At 39.6% G+C, this 24,834-nt stretch overlaps 1 protein-coding gene across 1 annotated transcript in view; it reads right to left on the bottom strand.

Moving 5' to 3' along the window:
* LOC129697375 (PC3-like endoprotease variant B) overlaps window positions 1–24,834 on the bottom strand; it is a 1,319,937-nt gene that overhangs the window by 1,254,394 nt on the left and 40,709 nt on the right. Inside the window, exon 3 of the mRNA XM_055635860.1 lies at window positions 16,003–16,182. The gene's annotated coding sequence lies outside the window, so the exon portion shown is untranslated. The remainder of the gene's footprint in view (window positions 1–16,002; window positions 16,183–24,834) is intronic.

Genomic DNA, 24,834 nt, shown 5'->3' with positions numbered 1-24,834 from the left:
TTATTTATTACAACTTTGAAAACTGTAGTTAGTCAGAAGTTAATTTCACTGCCATTTTCAAACTTTGGTTTGCCATTGTCTAATTGGTTATGTCCGTTTAAAGAAAAACTAATTATGCAGTCATCTGCTCCGCGGTAATCAGTGGTTCTCAGGGTGTGATAGGGTAGGTCTTGGCCCAAAGCTGTCATATCTGGTTATCTATCCTGTAATTGATGCAACTTTTCTGACCATCTCAATGATATATTTAACATTGCTGTATCTTTCTTTGCAATTATTTTTTCTGGAAGTTATGACAATTTCCCTTCAAATATATATATTTTTTTGTCCAGAAGTTTGAGTTTAGTTTATTGTCACGTATATCAAGGTACAGTCAAAAGCTTTTCTTGCATGCTAACCAGTCAGTGGAAAGACAATGCGTGATTACAATCGAGCCATCCATAGGTACATGATGTGAATAATGTTAGTGCAAGATAACATCCAATAAAATCTGATCAAAGATAGTCAGAGGGTTTCTAATGAGGTAGATAGTAGTTCAGGACTGCCCTCTCGTTGTTGGTCAAATAGTACAAGCATTCAAATTGGGGTGTGAATTAACACTGTAACTTTGATCAGTTTTTCCTCTGACTTTTATTCGGCTGTTTTGGCCAGATAAGTGTTAGAAAATGATACAATTGAACTTGTCAACTTGGTAAAGATTTTCCAGATCTCTTTCAATTTCATGTTGAACAAAATGTCTTAAATCATATTTCTCTTGACCTGTAAAGAGTGTGAGAAGATTTAAAAGGATGTTGCCAGGACTCGACAGCCTGAGCTATAGGGAGAGATTTGTAAAGTTGTGACTTTATTCCTTGGAGCTCAGGAAGATAATGAGTGATCATATACAGATATATAAAACCATGAAGGGAAGGGAAAGGGTGAACGTGCAGTTTTTTACCCTGGATAGGGAAATCAAGAACCAGAGGACATAGATTTAAGGTCAGAGGGGAAAGATTTAATCTGAACCTGTGCCAACTTTTTTACTCAGAGGGTGGTGGGCATATGTAACGAGCTGCCAGAGGAAGTGGTTAGGGCAGGTAAAAGCCACTTGGACAGGTACATGGATAGGATTCGAGGGATATGGGCCAAATATGGGCAAATGGGACTAGCTTGATGGAGCATCGTGGTCGGCATGGACAAGTTGGGCAGAAAGACCTGTTTCTGGGCTGTAGATCTCTGTGACTCTGTCTATTACATTTCCCCAACAGTCTTGACATTGCTTTAACCAACTCCAGGTATGACAAGATTCCAAGCTCTGACATGATGGTAGCACTTTGTCTTGTAGCATCACATTGCATGCACACTCTGCATTGTCATAAGTGCAATCGCTTCAGGCTGTAATTTACCCGCCTCTCGCAACACCATTGAACTGGAAGCGAGGGAGGGTTGAGGAGTAGTCCAAGATTCAAAGTTGCACGGGAAATATTGTTACAAAGTGAAAAAAATGTTTTATTTTATTTACTCCAGCAAAGAGTGCAGCCTTTAAAGCAACACTAATTTCACACTGTGCACAGCACAAAATTGCATGGGTTATATGAGCTGTGAGGAAAGGTTTTAAAAATTTTTAGATCTGATGATTACCTACACACATCAGGAACATCATTATGAAATGTTGTGGGTTGATTATCAATCTAACTTTATTTACTAGCCACTTAAAATTGATGGAGCGTCTATCCAAAGGCTTACAAACCTTCCCAGGAAATTCCCAGGTGGCATGCATTTCACACAAAGCCACACGTTCGGAGATGTGATTCTTACATTCAAAATGCTAAGTTGCAGATTTCATTAAATCGTCTACTTTCTGGGCAATTATAAGCTTAACTATTCTCAAAAAAGTTTTTCAACACAGTAGCGCCTCACAATAGCTATGTGACATTTTGTGAAAAGTGAGTGCGAACTTTGCACTATATGGCATTCCTGATTTTACTGCACTCTAACCTTCCAATAAAATAGATTTCATAAATTTCCAAGTGGTTTACAGATTTGCATTGTTTCCATTGAATCTATCTTAATCCACTCCAAATTTAATATAAAACAAATTCCAATCCTCAGATGACATCGATTATATCTGATGGGTGGCTGGAGAGATCAGTAATCGGTGTAAATGCATGGATGAAGAAAAAGACAACCAATCTGGACAAATGCACACTCTTTTTGTGTAATATGTAAACTAATGTTTCTTGCCTCAAAACAAAAACAGTAATACAAAGTACAAAGATGTAAATAAAAGCTTGAAACATCATCCGTTCCAGATGTTGGAAGTCAAGTCAAGAGTAAAGAGTGTATTATTGCCATATTTCCCGGATGGGACAATGAAATTCTTACTTGCTGCAGCACAACAGAATATGTGAATATGTAAACATAGTACATAACGGGGGAAGAGGAAAAAAAGTTCAATAAATAACAAATATAGTGCAGTAATAATAGTCTAGATGCAGGAAGATTTCCTCTTACTATTGGGCAACAAATATTAAAACCATAATTTTCTGGCTGGATGACTCACACCAGCAAACTGGCTAAAAATGGAAAGAGAAGATTGCCTTTCTCCATAGACTCGATTGTCCTGTCTCCAATATCCCTGAATAAGCCAATGTATGAGCATATTCCTATAATACATGGTACTATTCATATATGGAAACCGTTGAAGCTCAGTCTTAAATTGAGAGACATGTCTCTCCTTCTTCCTATTGCAATCCCTCTTTTAAAATAAAATATATATTAAAACATTTTTTTTTTAATGTAAATTGGCCCTAGTGTGTGTAGGATAGTGTTAATGTGCGGGGATCGCTGGTCGGTGCAGACTCGGTGGGGCGAAGGGCTTGTTTCTGCATTTTATCTCTAAACTAAAAATAATCCTTGTGGCATACCATTAGCCACAAGCCTCCAATCCAAAATACAACCTTCCATCATCGCCCTCTGCTTCCTACCGTCAAGCCAATTATATATCCAAGAGACGACTCTCCCTAGATCATGTGTGATCTTACATTCCAGACCAGCCTGCCAAACAAGACCTCGTCAGAGGACTTGCTATAGACCATGTAGCCAATGTGTCCGCCACTCCACTCTCATCAATCCTCTTGGTGACCTCTTCAAAAAACAGATTTGTAAGACATGATTTCCTGTCATGGCGAATAACGTCTTATTCAAATGTATCATGTGATACTATGATTCAGAAAGGTGAGAGGACACATGTTGCCAGCGTGTGTAAAGGAATGGAAGCCTTTTAAATCAAAGCATTTATGTTCAGTGTCCTTGAAGTGTGTTTATTACATTCGGATCAAGACGAGGATCTGACATTGGCGAGAAGGACGAATGAGCAATTGTTCCAAAGCTGTGCTGACTATCCCTGATCAATCATGTCTCTCCAAGTGCTGGGAGATCATATCCTTCGGCATCCCTACCAGCAACTTTCCTACCACTGACGTCAGGTTCATCGGCCTGTAATTCCCCGGCTTGGCCTTGCTGGTCTTCTCAAATAATGGGACAACATTACTCACCCTTCAGTCTTCCGGAACTTCAGGAAGTTTTTTAAATGTTTCGGAAGTTAGCTTACCAGCATTACTTTTGATTTTACAGAATGCTTTTCAATGTGTCAGAAACATTCAGAAATGTTTTTAAAAGGCTGAAGTGCACAGTGGCTCTAGCCTCATCTTATAATTTTAGGCTACTGTCAGACATTTTACTGATTCTGTGGGAAAGGCAGACAATCTCCTTGCTATGATATGGACACCAATGGTATATTTCTGTGCTCTGCACTTCAATGATTCTATAATTTTTGTCACATAGAAGTATAAATCGCACCACTGCGATTACAGTACATAATGAATATAAAACACAGTTGCACATTGTTCTCGTAAGCAAAAAGCTTTATCCAGATGTATTTTGGATCAATTGAATATTCTCAGTAATGATTAATTATTAAGCAAATTGAGATGGTGAAAATTATCAGGAAATTGTTTTTATCTATATTTTGCATAATATGAGTACAATGTATCTGCATGGTGGTTATACTGAAAACAGGTGCACTGGAAACAGTAAAATGTGCAGTTTTATTTAAAACAGGTTGAACAGAACATGGTGCTTTTGGGTGTGAATCCTCATCATTGGTTGGGTGCAAATTGACACAAAGATTAAATGAAAAGGGCACTTATGCCACACGCAACCTGACCTGGTAAAAGTCCTTCTTTAGGAAACATGGGTTCCCCTCTTCCATTATAGATGAGGCTCTCACTAGGGTCTCCTCAATATCCCGCAGCTCCACTCTTGCTACCCCTTCCCCCATTCGTAATAAGGACAGAGTCCCCCTTGTCCTCACCTTCCACCCCATCAGCCATTGCATACAGCATATAATCCTCCAACATTTTGGCCACCTCCAACGTGATCCCACTACTAGCCACATCTTCCCATCTCTACCCCTTTCTGCTTTCCGCAGAGACCATTGCTTCCGAAACTCCCTGGTCAAGTCGTCCCTTCCCACCCAAACCACCCTCTCCCCGGGTACTTTCCCCTGCAACCACAGGTGATGCAACACCTGTCCCTTTACCTCCCCCCTCGACTCCATCCAAGGACCCAAACAGTCTTTCCAAGTGAAGCAGAGGTTCACTTGGACCTTCTCCAACCTCATCTACTATATCCACTGTTCCAGATGTCAACTTCTCTACATCGGCGAGACCAAGCGCAGGCTCGGCGATCGTTTTGCTGAACACCTCCGCTCAGTCCGTCTTAACTTACCCGATCTCTCGGTTGCTCAGGACTTCAACTTCCCTTCCCATTCCCAACCTGACCTTTCTGTCCTGGGCCTCCTCCATTTATACAATGGAGTTAGGCCCAGTGTAAATTAGAGGAACAGCACCTCAGATTTTGCTTGGGGTCATACCCCAGCAGTATGAACATTGACCTCTCACTTCAAATAGCCCTTGCTTTCCATCTCTATCCCCTCCTCCTTCCCAGTTCTCCCACCAGTCTTACTGTCTCCGACTACGTTCTATCTTTGCCCCGCCCACTCCCCTGACATCAGTCTGAAGAAGGGTCACAAAAAGTCACCCAGTCCTTCTCTCCAGAGATGCTGCTTGTCCTGCTGAGTTACTCCAGCATTTTGTGTCTACCTTCAAACCAGCATCTGCAGTTCTTTCTTACAGAAAGTCCTGTTGATGTTGGGTGTCCAAAGAAACATAGAAACATAGATAATTGGTGCAGGAGTAAACCATTCCGCCCTTCGAGTCAGCACCACCATTCAATATGATCATGGCTGATCATCCAATATCAGTACCATGTTCCTACTTTCTACCCATACTCCTTGATTCCATTAGCCCTAAGAGCAATATCTAACTATCTCTTGAATTCATCCAGTGAATTGACCTCCACTGCATTCTTTGGCAGAGAATTCCACAGATTTCCTCATCTCAGTCCTAAATGGCCCTGCCCTTATTCTTAAACTGTGACCCTGCTGGTTCGAATGGCCTGATTCCCCCAACCTTCACCACCGGGAACATTTTGCCTGCACTCTAGCCCCCTGTCCCAGGTGCATCGCTTATAAGAATTCCCTTGGTGTATTTCAAAGTTTTCTCTCCCATAAGAGGCACAACATACCCTCTCAGCACCTTCTAAATTCCCAGTGAATATAAGCCTTGGATATTTCATCAGCCGAATATACAACATCCATCACCTCCTCGCCCAGACTCACTGACCCCCACCTTGCCCATCTCCAAAATACTCACTGCGGCTCCACACAGAAATGTCTTCTTTGCATTCTGAGGGGCTCTGTTCTTCCTTACAAAACTCTTAAGGGGGTGGATAGGCTAGATGCAGGAAGATCATTCCCGATGTTGGGGAAGTCCAGAACTAGGGGTCACAGTTTAAGGATAAGAGGGAAGTCTTTTAGGACCGAGATGAGAAAAACATTTTTTACCACAGAGAGTGGTGAATCTCTGGAACTCTCTGCCACAGAAGGTAGTTGAGGCCAGTTAATTGGCTATATTTAAGAGGGAGTTAGATGTGGCCCTTGTGGCTAAAGGGATCAGGGGGTATGGAGAGAAGGCAGGTACAGGGATACTGAGTTGGATGATCAGCCATGATCATATTGAATGGCGGTGCAGGCTCGAAGGGCCGAATGGCCTACTCCTGCACCTATTTTCTATGTTTCTATGTTTCCTCTGGTAACCGTTTTTCCATTAATGTCCATAAAATCTCTTGGGATTTTCCTTGATACTATCTGCCAGAGCCATCTCCTGCCCCCCTTTTCACCTGATTTCCTTCTTAGGAATGCTCCTCAGTTCCAGAAACTCCTCCATGATACTCTTGATCTCAGCTGCCTACATCCAGCCCATGCCTCCTCTTTTTCCTGATCATACTCTCAATTTGTCTTGTCATCCAGGCTTCCTTGTGCTCTTCCCTCTAACAGGAACATGCATCAGACTTTTACCATCAAATGGCATCTAAAACTGTCATAGTTGATCTTGCCTCCATTTCAGAATTTTAACAATGGTCCCACACTGTCTTTATCCATAACTATTTTAAATCTAATAAAACTGTAATCAATTCAGGCACAAAACAAATCGATGCTTATCCACAAGCGACTGTGGATTTAAAAAAATCTGTTGTTATGAGAGAATGGATCAATGCAAAAAGTGCCATGGGATTGCACCAGTTTTCAAAATAGTTACAGAAAAAGTCAATTAAGTATGGATTCACCAAAAAGTACAATAACTTGCATTCACTACCTCAGGTTTCCTCAAATTCTTTTCCCCAGAGTAGGGGAATCAAAAAACTAGAGGACATAGGTCTAAGATGAGGAGGGAAAGATTTAATAGGAACCTAAGAGGCATCCTTTTTATATAAAGGGTGGTGGGTATATGGAACAAGCTGCCAGAGGATGTAGTTAAGGCAGGTACTAACATTACGTCTTAAAAAAAAAATTGATCAAGTACATGGATAGGACAGGTTTAGAGGGAAATGGATCAGGTGGGACTAGTATAGTTGGGGCATGCTGGCCTATTTCCATGCTGTATGATTCTATATTACAGAAGTAAAACAGTAAAGAATAGAAGTAGGACTAGGCTTTGCAATCCTTAACATATTGCCATTGACTAATCTGAGTTTATAGTGCAGCCCAGGGGCGCAGCTGGCAGAGCTGCTGCCTCATGGCACCAAAGACCCGGAGTCAATCCTAACCTTGTGTAGAGTTTGCACACTTTTCCAGTGATCACATGGGTTTCCACTGGGTGCCCTGGTTTCCGCCCACATTCCAAAGATGGGGGGCCTCTGTAAATTGCCCCTGGTGTGTAGGGAATAGATGTGAAATTACGATAACGTTGAACTAGTGTGAAGACGTGATCAATGGTAGGAGTGGACACAGTGGGCTGAAAGCCCTGTTTCCATGCTCTATCTCAAAAATAATTAAACATATAATTTCCTGAAAAACTCATGATGTGTCAGTAACGCAGGGCTACATGACAATCTGAATATGTAGTTGTTCCAGTGTCAGCAGTCCAATTAAAACCTTCAGTTATGCTAGCCGGGAAATAAATGTTCCCCATTATCTCCCATTTTGCTTCAAATGATATCTCACTTATTTGCTTATCTGCATGAGCTCTATGAGACAGGGGGTCATTGTAATAATCTTTTTTCCATATTTTTCCATATAATCAACTCAAATTATTAAGCTTACAAAATCGTATCTCTGTCCACATGATTCCTAATGAAAGATTCTTTTCTAAGAATATGAGCAAGACTGCGATCACATGGTATACATTGATGAATCATTCCGTTGATAATTTTTTGCATGTGTTGATAGGAATATATGACATGACAAAGTTATCAATCTATTTCTGACATGCTGTTTTGGTAGATTATTTTTGTTGATTGTTTTCTTTCTTCCTAATTGTTCTTAAAAATAGCTTTGGGATAAAGGTATTTGGTGAAGGTTGCAAGATGATTCACTGAATTCTAGGCATTTCTCTGCAGAATATTGAGCTAGCAATTGCTTGTTGCTGCACAGATCATTTTCCAGCTCAAAAATAATCTAAACAGATCTTTTCTCTGCTGTTGATTCAAAACTTCTCAGCCATATTCACCAGCAGGTTAGAGAGGACATGTCTTAAAATGATAAAATAACATTGTGTGATGCTATTTACACTTCAAGCTGCCTCTGCAAGGCCACCACCATAATCAAAAACAAGTTTCACCCCAGTCACGACCTCTTCTCCCCTCTCCCATCAGGCAAGAGTTACAGAAGTATGAAAATACACACCTCCAGGGACAGTTTCTTCCCAGCTGTTATCAGGCAACTGAACTATCCTTTTAACAACTAGAGAGCAGTTCTGAGCTAATATCTACCTCATTATGGACCCTTTTAATTGGATTTCACTGGACTTTATCTTACACTAAACGTTATTCACTTTAGCATGTATTTGTACACTCTGGATGGATCGATTGTAACCATGTATAGTCTATCCACTGACTGGTTAGCACACACCAAAATCATTTCACAGTGCCTCGGTACATGTGACAATATACTAAACTACATGGGACTATTACATCATCAGACAATTTAAAGCCTCATGTCCTCCCACGCAAAGCAGAGAGTGAAATGCAGTGAAGAACATTTTCATTCTGATATTTTGTACATTAGCAAGAAATTAATGGTAGGACACTGTTGAAGATCTGAAGATTAAGATTACATTTTGTAATATATTTTCCTATTTGATTTGGGTGTTCCCTATCTCAAAAAAAGTTGAATTAGCATCTATTTCCTATTGCCTATTCCTTATTCCAATTAAATAGCTTGGTTCCAGGTTTTACAGATTACTGATGCATTTTTCATAAAACAATTGGATACACAGGCAGCTGAGGAAGGTGTGGATCTACAAAGAAACCACAGGGCAATTATGCTGGATCTGGATTCCTTCAAACAAAGAACTGTCACAGAAAGAAAAGATACAGGTCTCATTTTGTGTTGTCGAATTCTTTGGTTTTTCAAGTTTTAGTCAGGATTTTGCCCCTGGACCTGCCCCTGAGATGAATATCACATTGTACAAGTTTAAAACATTTATTTTTAGGATGTGGACATCACAGACAAAGCAAATGTTTAATACAAACACACTATTGTTCTTGAAGAGATGGTGGCTCACCTCTGGTACTGCTGTAATTCATTCATTCAGGACAATACCACAATTCGATTAGTTGCAGAGTCTAAAGTGAAGAAACCAGAAGATGGAGCAGATTTGTGTCGTACCTCAATTGGACTGATCCCACATGAATACTGGCCTTAATCAGATGTTTGTGACGCATGCCAACAAGATGTCAAGATTGACCATTTTCATGCAACTCTGAGCAGCTACTTATGTGAACCATTGGCAAATGAGAGGACCTCACCAGTACATTCTCAAGCATTGCAAAGGGTATGGAAATAAAACTGAGAGGGTAAAAATAAAATTATGTGGTATAAAATACTGACCACATAATCCATTTGAAGTAGTTATAGATGAGAAATGTTAGAAGAGATTTGTTATTCCTTTTGGAGCTTACCAATCAATTATGTTCATAAATTAGTGTGCTTGTAAACCATCTAGTTATTTTGTGTCTAGTTTGTTGTTAATTTAAAAAAAAAACAGTGCACATACAAAAGCACTATGTTTTTCATTTGTTTGTAGTCCATGGGCAAAATATCCGGTTCAATTTGTTTGAAGTATTAAATGGATATAACTGAGCTATCCTTTCCACTGCAAAGGTTAGTTCCTAGTCAAGCATTGTGGTGTCAGAACACTATTCCACTGGCAATGAAATTTGAACAAAATTGAATTCAGACTTGCTGCAAAGAGATTGCATTGTAGCTCAATGTTTCTGCACCACAGTAATTCTTCCTTGTTTTTGTCAGATCATTCCCATCCTGTGGGAGAAACTGACTCATATTAGCGTGAAGACCTATTATTGTCACTTCCTATCTATTGTTGTACTTTGACTGGGAAATTGAAACGGACAGTAAAAGGACTCTGTGGAATGACCTAAGGTGGTAGCCATCATTGCACAGTAACTTGAAAGTTATTTGACACTGCATTTTACACAAGTGTTTTCTACAGAGAAGGCGCTTGGCAAGCCGTTTCCTATTTGTTCACAGGCACATATTGTAGAGATGTGAATGGAATCAAATGGGTCAGCTGCCTGTCATAATGACATGATAAAAGTAATACATAGCACCTCTCCTTGAACCAATCTACACAACCCTAGTCCTATCTCTGCAATAGATCCTCATCCTGCACCTCCACAACCAACAGACTAATAAACACCACAACCTCCAAATAAACTCTGAACTACATATAGGGCATTGTTTTTGCCTTATTACTTTTATAGTGTGTGTATATATATATATATATATATGTGTGTATATATATATATTTATATATATATATGTGTGTGTGTATATATGTGTGTGTGTATGTGTATATGTGTGTGTATATATATATATATGTGTGTGTGTGTGTGTGTGTGTGTATGTATATATATATATATATATATATATATATATAATAAACTTGCACTTTTCTATCTTTCTGTCTATACATACATGCGGGTTAAAAATTGTAAGTTATTTTTATTTTATTTGTAAATCTCCAATAATAATTAAAATTTGCAGGAGTGAGGCTGGACATTGTTGAAAGTTTATTTTCAGAGCCACTGACTGGGAATAATTAAGACTTAATATTGTTAGAAATGTACTTTTAACAATAATAACGACAGGCCCTGACATTTTCTGAGTATCTACTGAACAACAACTTACTTCACACTAATGTCCATCTTATGTCGCTTACAGAGATCCTTCTTTAGCATAGCTTGTGAATGTGTTGGTCAAGTTACATAACAAAATTTAATTTATTGATTTTTCTGGTTTTGAGCAATGGTAGACAGGCCAATGCTTATTGGTCCATTCCTACCTTGAGGAAGGTAGTTGTGAGCTAACTTCTTGAATCAGTGCTTCTGGAAAAGATGCCCCAACAATACAGCTGAAAGGGAGTTCCTGATGTAGACCCAGCAACAATATAGAGGTGAATCTCTAATTATAAATCAGGACGCTGTCTGACTTGCAGAGAAATATGCAGGTAGTGATATTCCCATGCACATCCTGCCCTAGATCTTCTTGGTAACAGATTTGAGAGATGCATTGGAATAGCTGAGGCTAGTAACTGCATTAAAGTTTGCACTGAAAGAAGTGCAGGGTGTCAGAGATTCAAACAGCAAGAAACAGCCTTCAGCCCAAATTGCTCAAGTTGCTTAATTGAACCAGTCCCACTTGCTTGTGGCTAAAAAAAACCTTCCCTATTCATGCACCTGTCCAGGTGTCTTTTAAATGTCATAATTGTACCCGCCTCTACTACTTCCTCTGGCAGCCTGGTCTGTATACACAACCCCTCTGTGTGATGATGTTGCCTCTTTTATCACTTTTAAAACTTTCCCCTCTCACCATAAATCCTTTCGTTTTAGACACCCCTACCTTGGGGGAAAGACTGCGGCCATTCAACTTATCTATAGATACTATCTTATCTGATAATATCTCAACAGTGGTTTATGGGACATCAGTCAACCCGATAGCTTTGTCGCATATGTTGACAATCTTCGTGAGAGTTATTGGGAGGATCCAAGCAGAGGGTAACACTCTATCACACTTCTGACTTGTCCTGTGCAAGTGGTGGAAAATATTTTGGGGTATCAGGAAAGGAGTCACTCAAGATAAGAAACACAGTCTGGAGCATCTGTTGGAGTCACAGCTTTTTTGTGGCTGGTCCAGCTGAATGGCTGGTCAATGATAAACACATAGCTTCTCAACGCTCCCTTGCCCTTTGTTTCTGATGGTGGGGGAACAACATGATAGTGATTCCATTGAATGTCAAAGTGAGCGACCAGATTTCATTTGTGTCGGAAGGAACTGCAGATGCTGGTTTACACTGTAGACAAAAAATGCTAGAGTAACTCAGCGGGACAGGCAGCATCTCTGGATAAAAGGAATGGGTGATGTTTCGGGTTGTGACTCTTCTTCAGATTTTATATGTTAGAGATGGTCATTATCTTGTACGTATATGGCACAAATGTGACTTGCCGCATATCAGTCTAGGCCTAACTTAACTGTGTCTGTGTGGATCCAAAAGGTGTTTCCTAATGCAGTTTAATTTGGTGATACAGCATGGAAACAGGCCCTTCGCCCCACCGAGACTATGCTCACCATTGATCACCATTGATCAATATTATCCTACTTTCGCATCCACTCCTTACACACTAAGGCCAATTTACAGAAGCCAATTAACCTGCAAACCCACATGTCTTTAGGATGTGGGAGGAAATCGAAGCACCCGGTGGAAACCCACACAGTCACAGGGAGAACATGCAAACTCAACATCTGAGGCTGCGGATGAAACCCTGGTTTATGGCTCGAAGTTGGCGGCTTTACCAGCAGCGCCACCGTGCCGCTCCATATAATCCATAATGCCAGCCTAACCCTGAACGTTTAAAATATATTGATAAACTGAACTCTCAAATATACTAAAATTAATGCTTATTCCTTCCCACCTTTATTTAGTTTAGTTTTGTTTCATCTATTGTCACGTGTACCGAGGTACAGTGAAAAACCTTTGTTGCATGCTATCCAGTCAGTGGAAAGACAATACATGATTTCAATCAAGCCATTTGCAGTATATAGACACATGATAAGGGAATAACGTTTAGTGCAAGGCAAAGCCAGAAAAGTCCGATCAAGAATAATCCGAGGGTCACCAATGAGGTAGATAGCAGTTCAGGATTGCTCTCAGTTTGTGGTAGGATGATTCCTTTGCCTGACACCAGCTGGGAAGAAACTGTCGCTGAATCTGGAGGTGTGTGTTTTCACACTTCTATACATTTTGCCTGATGGGAGAGGGGGAAACATTTACTTGTGTTGCATTAGGTGTGGCAACCTGCAGAGGGCTTCACGAGATAAACATTTCATTTTTAAAGGGGGGAATAACGTGCTGAAATATTTTAGATAGATTGCAATTAATTGTCAGTTAAACAAACATAAATCATGCAAAATGTAATCCTAAAACTAACCAATGAACAACTTTGTGCATTACCCGGCAATGAATCAACCACAACATACTCCCAGCTACACAGTGATGGGCATACAGATTGTAAATAGAATCACAAGCCGGACTTGACATTTTTCACTGAATCTATTCAATGCTCTACAACATTATTGATGCTTTTGCTTTTAGTTTGCATGGTAAGAGATTTTTATTTTCTTACATGAAAATATCCTAATTACAAATAGCATAAAAACTCCAAGAAAGGGGGCGTCATATTCACATTTACTGGAGGCATCTAGTTAATAAGCAGAAAAGTAGTTTATGTGCTTATGTACTATTTATTAAACAGAAATTACAGAACTTCAATCAAAAAAGCAACTCTAAGTAGAAGGAAAGCAATGGACAAACCATCAAATCTGCAATTTAAAAATCTCATGAGAGACTTGATCATTGGACTGAATGTCAATTTCCTGCCTGATCTTCACAGCCCTTGAATCTCCACAATTTCCTGACCCAAGGATAGAAGACACTTTTGCAACTTTTGTTTTACCTGCCTTACCAAGAAAATGCTTAACATGTCCACAGCCTCATCCCACACAAGAGCTTTGCATGGAACCTTTCTTTTTGATTGAAGATAGGCACAAAATGCTGGAGTAACTCAGCGGATCAGGCAGCATCTCTGGAGAAAAGGAATAGGTGACATTTCAGGTCGAGACCTTTCTCCAGAGATGCTGCCTGACCCACTGAGTTACAGTATTCCAACATTTTGTGTCCATCTTTGGTGTAAACCAGCATCTGCAGTTCCTTCTTACACTTCATTTTTGATTGTTTGATTGTTTTTTGCCCAAATCTAGACCCAGATTCCTGTAACGTGCTGGTTTTAATCTGACAGCAGAGTATTAGGGACAAGCCAGTTTATTTTGGCACTGTCATCAATAGACTGTGTTCTGTATATTGGGTATCCATGGCACTAGTTTGAATAATTTAATCTCATAAGTGCCTACATTTCCTTTTTTTTTGTTGTTTTTTTTTTTGATTATTTTATTAGAAGTTAATACAGTACAAAACAGTACAGTGGAACCTAATTTTAGGTGCCAACTATGTCATACCGTAATCCATTCTATGTACAACCTCTAGTTTTATGTTATGAAAAGGAAGTAAGCAAGACAAGAAAAAGAAAACAATAGAAAGAGGAAAAAGTGGAAAAATAGATTGTAGAGAGTAGAAAAAACGTGAAGTGTGTATATAAAAAAAAAAAAAAATAAATACAAAGTGGAAAGTAGAAATAGAAGAGAAGGCCCCTTAAAAGAGAATTTTTCAAATCTGTATTCGGAGATGCAGATCTATCCACGTCATGAACGGAAATCAGCAATCTTTACGGTACCGCTGCATCACATGATTCCAAAAAGTCGATGAAAGGAGACCAACTCCTTAAGAATTGGTCATATTTATCTATTTATCTATTAGTCGGAGTCTCATTTCTTCAATGCGTGCTATGTCCATCATATTCCTAATCCACATTTTAACAGTTGGTATGGTTGTATTTTTCCAAAATTTAAGTATCAATTTCTTTCCAATTATTAACCCATAATTTAAAAAAACATTTTGGTCTTTATTTAAATTGATATCTTCTCCTATTATTCCAAAATATAATCCATTCCGTTTTGGGTTCTATTCTCGACTTGAAAAGCTTTGTGAATATATCAAATATATCACTCCAAAATTTATTCAACTTTGTACATCCTACTAATGAATGTGTTATATTAGCGTTTTGAAACAAACATTTATCGCATCTGGGAGAGACGTTTGGATAAAAGTGCCTACATTTCCAGCAAACCAAATCCTATTTTGATTGCACTGTAATCATTTCAACGTCCAGTAAAATTCACTTTGATATAATCTTATTTAAACTATTCACTGTGCATTCATCCAGTTTAGTGAAGTCGTTTTTTACTCAACAAGAATGGTAGCATTACATTGCCAAACGAGAGGCAAAACATATCAAAATCAAAATAAAAGATGTGTGAACTTACCCTTCTTATAGTGCAGACAAGTTTTGACGGTGGATACGCTAAACTTAGAAGGCAACAATTGGAGGCACTGGAGGCAATTTTAAATATTACTACTTTAAATGCAAATGTAATCAGCCTCATTTGATCAGAAATATTCAAATTAATTCCTTTGTGAAACCAGAGTAACTTCCATGTGCTATCATCTTTGAAAAGCTCTGCCCATTCTGGTGCATTGGTGACATTATTAGTATAAAATTCTATATGGTTAGATACAAGTTTAAACACATTCTGAACATCAAAGAATGCAGAAAAACTAAAAGGTACGCACCAAACTTTGCTGTAAATATCTAAATATTTGGTACTGATGGTATCAATATTGTCGCTTAAAGAAAAATATGGAATTGTTCAAATGCATAGGAGGAAGTTCCATATAATCAAGTTTTAAATGCATCAAGGACCCATTGATTCCAACATGTGCTTGATAATTCAATCTAAACAGGCAATCGATGAATGTAATTTTTGAATTGGGCAGCACGGTGGCACAGCAGGAGAGTTGCTGCCTTACAGCGCCAGAGTGCCAGGTTCAATCCTGACTACGGGTACTGTCTGTACGGAGTTTGTACATTCTCCTTGTGACCTGCATGGGTTTTCTCTGGGATCTCCAATATCCTACCACACTCCAAAGATGGACAGGTTTGTAAGTTAATTGGCTTGATATAATTGTAAATCGTCCCTAGTGTGTGTAAGATATAGTGTTAATGTGCAGGGATCGCTGGTCGGATGTGGACTCGGTGTGCTGAAGGACCTGTTTCCGCGCTGTATCTCTAAACTAAACTAAAGTTATGACATTTTATTACATCTATTACAAATAATCAAAACAACATTCATAAATCTGAAATTGAACTTACCACAGATGGAGGTAATATGTGGAAAGATCTTAGTTCCATCGGACATGGCAAGAAAGGTAGTTGATGGCATGGTTTTCAATTTAGTTTGTTCAACTTTCCTGTCTTTGATGTGTTCATTGGTTTGTTGCCAGTATTTGTTGTCTGCAGCTTTCTTTAGCTCAGATTGAAGTTCAACATATTCTTGGATGATAAGGTAAGAGAAACGGGAGAATATTATGATGAGCTTATCTCACAGGATTACTATAATCGAAAAAAATACAGGAATCAAACATTTATTTACATTATTATTACAAATCAAAACCAATTTATTATCCCATACAGGATAAAATGTAGTTGGGATTTTGTCTAATTTTTAATAATTCATAATATTAAATAGCAATTATACCATATAACTAAGCCGGTAAACATTAAATTATATCTATTATTGTTTTTGGGTGATAACTTCTGATTATCTTTCATGAATTGCATGCATTTTGATGGGCAAGAGCTGATTACGGATAGTCAGCATGGTTTTGTATGTGGGAGGTCATGTCGCACGAATCTGTTTGAGTTTTTTGAAGATGTTAGGTTGATGAGGGCAGAGCTGTAGATGGTGTGTATATATGGATTTCAGCAAGGCATTCAACAAGATTCTGCATGGTAGGCTGCTCTTTAAGGTTAGGGTGCTTGGGATCCAAGGAGAGATAGCTGATTGGATAGAAAATTGGCTTAGTGGAAGGATGCAGAGGATGATGGTGGAAGGTTGCTTCTCAGACTGGAGGCCTGTGACTAGTGGTGTGCCTCAGGGTTTGGTGTTGGGCCCATTGCTGTTTGTCATCTAAATCAATGATTTGGATGAGAATATACATAACACATTTAGCAAGTTTGCAGATGACACTATAGTGGGTGGTATTGTAGATAGTGAAAATGGCTGTCAAAAATTGTAGCAGGATCATGATCGGTTGGGCAGGTGGGCTGAGGAATGGTTAATGGAATTTAATAAATAGAAATGTGAGATGTTACACTTTGGGAAGTCTAACATGGGAGAACCTACACAGTGAAATGGTAAAGGGCCTGTCCCACCAGCATGCGATTGCATGCGTCTAGCGCGACGTCACGGTGACGTCATCACACAACGCCATGTGCTAGGCGTACACCGTCAAGATGCTGCGTACGCTGTCAAGATGCTGCGTATGCCCTCAATGCGCCTGCGGGCTGACAGGCTGTTGGCACGCGGAATTTTCGGTCAGTGCAAGATTTTTGGAGCCCCGCGCGATGTCGGGACCAGCCCCGCACATCGAAGTGGGACCGGCCCCGTAAGGCCGTACGCCTCAAGCGACCACGTTTGGTCGCGCTAGACGCATCCTATCACATGCTGGTGGGACAAGCCCTTTAGGCTCTGGAGAGCAGTACTGAAGAGCAAAGGGATTTAGGAATGCAAGTGCATAGTTCCTTGAAAGTGGCGTAATGGGTAGATAGGTCAAAATTGTTTTTGGCACATTGGCCTTCATCAGTCAGAGTATTGAGGATAGAAGTTGGAGGTCATGTTGCAGATATATTAGACATTGGTGAGACCATATTTAGAATATTTTGTAATTCCTATTAACCCATGTTATAGCAATTACATTGTCAAGCTGTAAAGGGTGCAGAGAAGATTTACAAGAATGTTGCCAGGACTTGAGGGCTTAATCTATAGGGAGAGGTTGAGCAGGTTCTATTCCTTGGAACGTAGGATGATGAGGGGTGATCTTATAGAGGTGTTCAAAATAAGGAGAGAAAGAGATCAGGTAAACGCAGTTACTTGCCCAGAGTAGGGGAATCAAGTTCACGTTCAAGTTACATTTATTGTCATTGCACCAATTGGTACAGTGAGATTTGAGCAACCATACAGCCATACAAATAAAAAAGAACACAATACACAATAGAATTTAACATGAACATCCTCCACAGCAGAATCAATGTTTCCCACTGTGAAGGAAGGCAATAAACCAGAGGACATAGGTTTAAGATGAGGGGAAAAGATTTAATAGAGGGTTAACTTTTTTTTTACTCAAAGGGTGGTAGGTGTATGGAACGTGCTGCCATAGGAGGTAGTTGAGGTAGTTATTATCACAACATTATAAGAAACATTTAGACATGTACAAGGATAGAACAGGTTTGGATGGATCTGGGCTAAACGCAGGCTGATGGGAGTAGTGTAGATGAAACATATAGGTCGGTGGAGGCAAGTTGGGCCAAAGGACCTGTTTCCTCGCTATGACTTAAATTCTGCCCATATAGTAATTAAGTATATACTTACTATACCATGTTCCCTGAACAAACAAAATATTTCCCCGATTTGGAATGTGAGGTCGGTGAAGGCAAATGTAACTATTCGTAATATAATATGAAAAATGTGGACTACTGTTCATGTTTTTAGAGGCAGATAATCAATAATTATGTTCAGTACATCAGCACAACATTTGGCGATCTGAGAAAGACCTGGAAGGATTTCCTGGCCTGCAATGTAACAGTTATTTCCACTCTCCTGTACACTTTGTGCACATCACAGACATAGTCATAAAGTCATAGAGCACAAAAACAGGCCCTCCTTTGCAATCACTCCAGGACAAGTGGTCAAAGCCTCAACATTAAAGGACATTCTTTTAGGAAGGAGATGAGGAGGAATTTATTTAGTCAGAGTGTGGTGAATCTGTGGGATTATTTGTCACAGAAGGCTGTGGAGGCCGTCAGTGGATATATTTTAAGGCAGAGCTAATTAGATTCTTGATTAGTACAGGTATCAGAGGTTATGGGGAGAAGGCTGGAGAATGGGGTTAAGAGGGAGAGATAGATCCGCCATGATTGAATGGTCTAATTTTGCTCCTATCACATGATCTTATCATCTACTCTGCACTGACCATAAAACATCCGCTTACATTAATTTCGACTTCCCGGTGAGGTTTTAGTTTACTTTACTTTAGTTTAGCTTAGTTTAGAGACACAATATGGAAACAGATCCACTGAGTCCACACCAACCACTGATCACTCTTTCACAATAGTTTAATATTATCCTACTTTCTCATCCACTCTCCACACACAAAGGGCAATTTTATAGAGGCCAATTAACCTACAAATCTGACCCAAAACGCCCCCTATCCACCTTCTCCTGAGATGCTGCCTGACCCGCTGAGCTTCTCCATCACCTTTGCGTCTTGTTTTTATATTAATCCTATGCTCCAATAATATGGGGGGGAAATCGGGAAGGTGAGCTATTTTTTCCATCTATTTTAATGTCCAGATGCTTTCCCTCAGCACTACAGAGAAGATATTGGGAAAGGTGAAAAATTCCCCCTCAGAATAGGACATCATTTTTATTGTGAGGGGACAATTTCCTCAGCTCGCTGGTCTGAAGAAGGGTCTCGACCCGAAATGTCGCCCATTCCTTCTCTCCAGAGATGCTGCCTGTCCCACTGAGATATTCCAGCATTTTGTGTCTACCTTCACTTTATTGTTAATTATACTATCCAGATACTCCTTTAAGAATACCCAGTAATTTTCACCCACTGAACAACCGATTTACACCATTCAATCCCTTGGGATATTTAATCGTCCTTAAAAGTTTTGATGCAGCCAATATTATTATAATACTGTCAGTGTTGAAAATGTAGAAAGAACTATTCTGGGTTTGCTGCACTTAAAACTTTCTGAACAGATAGCAAACATTTGATTATCCTGAGATTCGAACCTCAAATGGGTTTTACACTCAATTTCCTGGTCCTCAAGCCACAGCCTGGAGGCACTTACTTTAAAGAGAAACAAAACAATACTGTAGATGCTGAGGGAATTTCTATAGTAACCTTCAGACAGCTGAAAAAATAGGGACTTGGAAACGTTCCTTCAAAAGAAAATTTTGAATGCTCTAGATGCAAAATGAATCTTTGAGAATAGCAAGTAACAAATAGGCAGAAGAGGTATTAGGACTAAATTTGTCAATTCCCTGTAAAAAGGCAGATCTGAATTTCACTGAACATTTACTTCAAACACACAAAACAACATTATGCTGACAGCATCTGAAAAGGATACTATGTATTAAATGAGATGATTTCATGACTGTTTACAGAAATTGTCACTCAGTGTCTATGCAAATACTATAAACATGCAGCAGTACAATCCAGTCAGTGATTGGCTGTACTAATAATCTAAGGGTTATACAAACAATATAACATTATTCTTTTACATGCCGGGTATAACGATTTTATATAATATGCTCAGGAGACCCCTGTGAAGTTAACAATAGTGCCTTAGAGTGGTAGGGCATGGGTTCCTTGAATTGATTTCCCCTGAGGCAGGATCATACTTTCTACTGAGCCTTCAGGGGAGCCACCTTTGCAGATGCAGCTCCTCTTGAGGGAAGCAGAAGTGGAACATGAGCGGACCCTTTATGCTCTGCTGTCCCTGAATCCCGCCCTTCAGTAACCTCAGGAACAAACGTAACTCTCTGCCCTATCATTTGGGCATGGGGCATTATGCAGTTAAGACCGTGTACATTTTTTTCCACCATTAAAACATAATCGTCATATTTTAACAGGGTTTGGTACTTAAACACAGGACATAGAACAGTACAGCACAGGAAGAGGCTCTCAGCCCACAGTGAATGTCCGTGCTGAACATGATGCCAAAATATACTAATCTCCTCGGCTCGCACATGATCTATATCCCTCCATTCACTGCATATCCATGTGCATATCCAAAAGCCTCTTATATGGCATTGTTATATTTGCCTCCACCACCACACCCAGGAACACGTTCCAGGCACCGACCACTCTCTGTGTAGAAAAACTTGCACCTCACATCTAATTTCCCCCTCTCACCTTATTGTTATGCCCTCTAGTGTTGGACATTTCCACCCTGGGAAAAACATTCTAACTGCCTACCCTATCTGTGCCTTCCATAATTTTATATACTTATATCAGGTCTCCCCTCAGCCTCTGAGGCTCCAAAGAAAACAATCCAACCTCTAGTTATAGCTAATTCTGTCTAATTCCCCAGTATGCACAGCACAGTGAAATTGTCTCGCACAAACTACAAACGCACAGTCACCATAGTTTGGCCCCATTTACAAAGGAAAAGGACAGATACATCGGCACAAGCGGTCCGCCTGCTTGTGCCGATGTCAGACTGGTGTAACTTGGCATCATGTTCACATGGACATTGTGGGCGAGGGGGCTTGTTCTTGCGCTGCTGTGTACTATATCCTATGTTCAACGTTAACCTTTTTCTGCATCCTTTCCAAAGCCTCCATTCCTTCTCTGTAAAAGAGCAACCAGAAATGAACACTTTTCCTGAAATGAACACAAATGTGGCACATTAATTAAAATTGTTGTTCAGTCAGTTTTCCTGAACAGGCTTCTGTCAACATTTCTGATTGACAATTAAAATAAAATAACTTGGACATTTTCTTCACAAGGGTGAGATTCTACGATGAAGAGGGTCAGCAATTTTTAAACAGGCACGAGTTTGTCAGAAAGTTATCAAAATGTATTTTGTACTCCCTGGGTATTACATTCAGGTCCGAACAGAAGGAAATTACTTCTCATTAATTTCCTGGGTCAATCCCATTATAATATTGTTCATGAGAAATATCAGCCACTTGTTTGTGCAGGACTTCAAGATTTACAGAAACTCACAATCCCACTGTTGTCGATATAGTTTTCAGTGCATACCAATAATATCCCATCTCCGAAACCCATCCACCCAGCATTTCACTACTGCTGCCACCCTTATTATTTAGCTCATGCACAATGGAGGAAGTGTCATTACAAGACTGAGAAATGCTGAGAAGCTCAGAAGATAAAGAGCGTCAATGAAGAGATGAACAGTTAACGTTTCAGGTCAATTATGTATCAGTGGAGGGAATGGAGTGTAAAGAGAACAGAATAGTTGTGAATCACAACTGATCTACCTCGACAAGTGTAAGTAGCAAAATATGAATGAGAGATGTTCTAGGGCAGCGGTAGAGTTGCTGCCTTACAGCGCCAGAGACCCAGGTTCGATCCTGACCACGGCTGTTGTCTGTACGGAGTTTGTACGTTCACCCCGTGACTACGTGGGTTTTCCCCGGGTGCTCCGGTTTCCTCCCACACTCCAAAGATGTACGTACAGGTTTGTAGGTTAATTTGACTTCGGTAATTGTAAATTGCTCCTTGCCTGTAGGATAGAGTATGGGTGATCGTTGGTCGATGCAGACTCAGTGGGCTGAGGGGCCTGTTTCCATGCTGTATCTCTAAACTAACTAAACAGCACAGCACAGCACAGGAAAAGACCCTTTAGCCCATGATGTCTGTGTCAAACACAATGTAACATTAAATTAATCCTTTCTGTCAGAACGTGATGCCTATCCCTCCTTTTCCTACATATTCATGTAGCAATCCAACAGGTTCTTAAACATCAAAATCGTATCTGCTCCCACCACCACCCCTGGCAGCGCATTCCAGGCTCCTACCAGTCCCCCTATGTAAAAAACTTGCACTGTACCTCTTCTTTAAACCTTCCTTGATAGGCCCTATATCATTTAAAACATCTGAAAGAGTTAGGACCTGTTTCCACCTAACATCTCATTGCTCTTTGGAAATGATATGCATTTCATTGTTTTTAGTAAAACCTGGTGTGACTATTTGAAGTCAGTTGGTGCCACATTTTGCGATGCTCTTAAAGTAGCTGCACTTTTAAAGTATTTGATTGTCTCTGAAACTCAAATATCATGAACCACAGTATATAAAGGTAGTCACAGAATCATGTAGTCACAGTTATGCAGCGTGGAAACAGGCCCTTAAGCCCAACTTGCTCACACCGAGCAACATGGCCCATCTGCACTAGTCCCACTTGCCTGCATTTGGCCCATATCCCTCTAAACCCACCCTATCTATGTCCCTGTACAAATGATTATTAAACGTTGTGATATTACTTGCTTCTATTACCTCCTCCAGCAAGCTGTTCCATACACCCACCGCCCTTTATGTAAAGATAGTTTTTGACAATACTATTGACTTCAGAGGTGAATCGGAATATCAGCCAAGATTTGGAGCTCAAGTCTTGCATGGAATGAAGTCTGAATCCATAACCAGTTCAGAGCAAAGAGATCTACCACTGAGCCATGTAATCTAATTGTATTACTTCTGCAATGATTTAGTGGGTTTCACTTCTTCTTGAACATCCTGTTCTGTCTAAGACTTGTCAGTGGAGAGTCTTAAATTCATGGTCCTGTCCTTGATGATAATCAAGAAGATCTAATAAAGGGCAGGTAAAGACTGCAGCGTTGCCTGGGCAATGAGACATCATGCAACACCTTGGCCTCACTATTTGTACACAGTTATTTCTCTGCAGTAAAATATTCCTTTAAGAACGAAAATCGGGGTGAAGAAAATGCAAGCACAAAGGAAAGAGAATCAAAATAATGTCACAGTATTTAAAAATAAATGTTAATGCAAGCATTAAAGTTTGTCTTTGTGGATTTTTAAAAAAATGCTGAAATCACAGCCCTGAGGAAAATAAATATGATAAATATCTTCCACCCCATCTACCCTAATCTGCAGCCCAAGGTCAATTTCATCCAATAAGGCTGTAGGCTGCCAGCATGTCTTTGGATCCAGACATGTTTCTTTCCAGTGCCATTATTCTCAAAGCAGCTGTTTGCTTGGATTAAAAATTGCCGCAGAACAGAAAATTACATTTCCTGTGAAACCTGACCCATGGTTAGTACTCTTTGAAGTTCTGATTGTCTATCTTGGTTTAATAATAACACTTTTACTCAAGAGAATATAGACAGTAACTAATCCATTCATTTAAAAATGAAGTATTTGCGTTTTTAAGATGCTCCAAATCTCAACATTTTATTAATCTTTTCCCAGACAAGAAAGACCCCAGAAAATTCCCAGCTGCTTTGGTTGGTAAATATTACCATTATAATTAAGACTGCTCACAGTGTAAATTAAGATAAAACTCTGAAAACCGGCATGAAACACCAAGCTTAATAATATAGTCAGAAAAATGCTCATTTAATCCATGTCTTTCATTATACAGCTGTTTTAAAAAAGTACTTTCATTCATTTTTTTCAGTGCTTTGCAAAATGGTCCTTCTACTATATTAATGTCGCTCTTCTAGGGAGATGCTAACTGCATTTTGTTGTCTCTGTACTGTACACTGCACAATGACAATAAAGTTGAATCTGAACCTGAATCTGATATCAATTAAATCTCAAACCAGTTATTAATCTTGCCAACTTTTGCAATGAGCTCCAAGAATGGCCTAAACTTGAATTTATTGCCCATATAATGACAAATGTTTTGCTCACAGTCTGTAAATAAGAATAAATAAATGTTAATTTACTTTTTTATCCAATGCTCTCCAATGATAGCATCTTCTTTGTGCTGCAGAAGAGAACAACCGTGTTTGAGTCCATGGATTTGTAACTGTTTTATAAACACTGAAGATTGGGATGGTAGATTAATGTGTTACATGATCTATGCCAGGCAGCCATTTGCAAATCAAAAGCAAGAAACAGCACCAGGTTCAGATATTCCAGAGGCAAAGGCTTATAAATGGTCTATAAATATAAAGTTGAGTTTGAATCCCACTATAGTTTGCATCCATGGCTTAATGTAAGCTTTAGGTCTCACTACAAAAACAACAAATTTGAAGATGGGTCTCGACCCAAAACTTCACCCATTTCTTCTCTCCAGAGATGCTGCCTGTCCCGCTGAGTTACTCCCGCACTTTGTGTCTATCTCCCTCTCAATCCACAGAGTCCGATTGCCATGAATAGTACATAGATTTACTTGGGGCCAGTGTATATATATTTTTAGCATGCATTT

The sequence above is a fragment of the Leucoraja erinacea genome, chromosome 5 (genome assembly GCF_028641065.1).
Source record: "Leucoraja erinacea ecotype New England chromosome 5, Leri_hhj_1, whole genome shotgun sequence".
NCBI classification, from domain to species: domain Eukaryota; kingdom Metazoa; phylum Chordata; class Chondrichthyes; order Rajiformes; family Rajidae; genus Leucoraja; species Leucoraja erinaceus.
The sequence above is the reverse complement of the archived record's forward strand: the minus strand, read 5'-3'. Positions and strand labels throughout refer to the sequence as shown.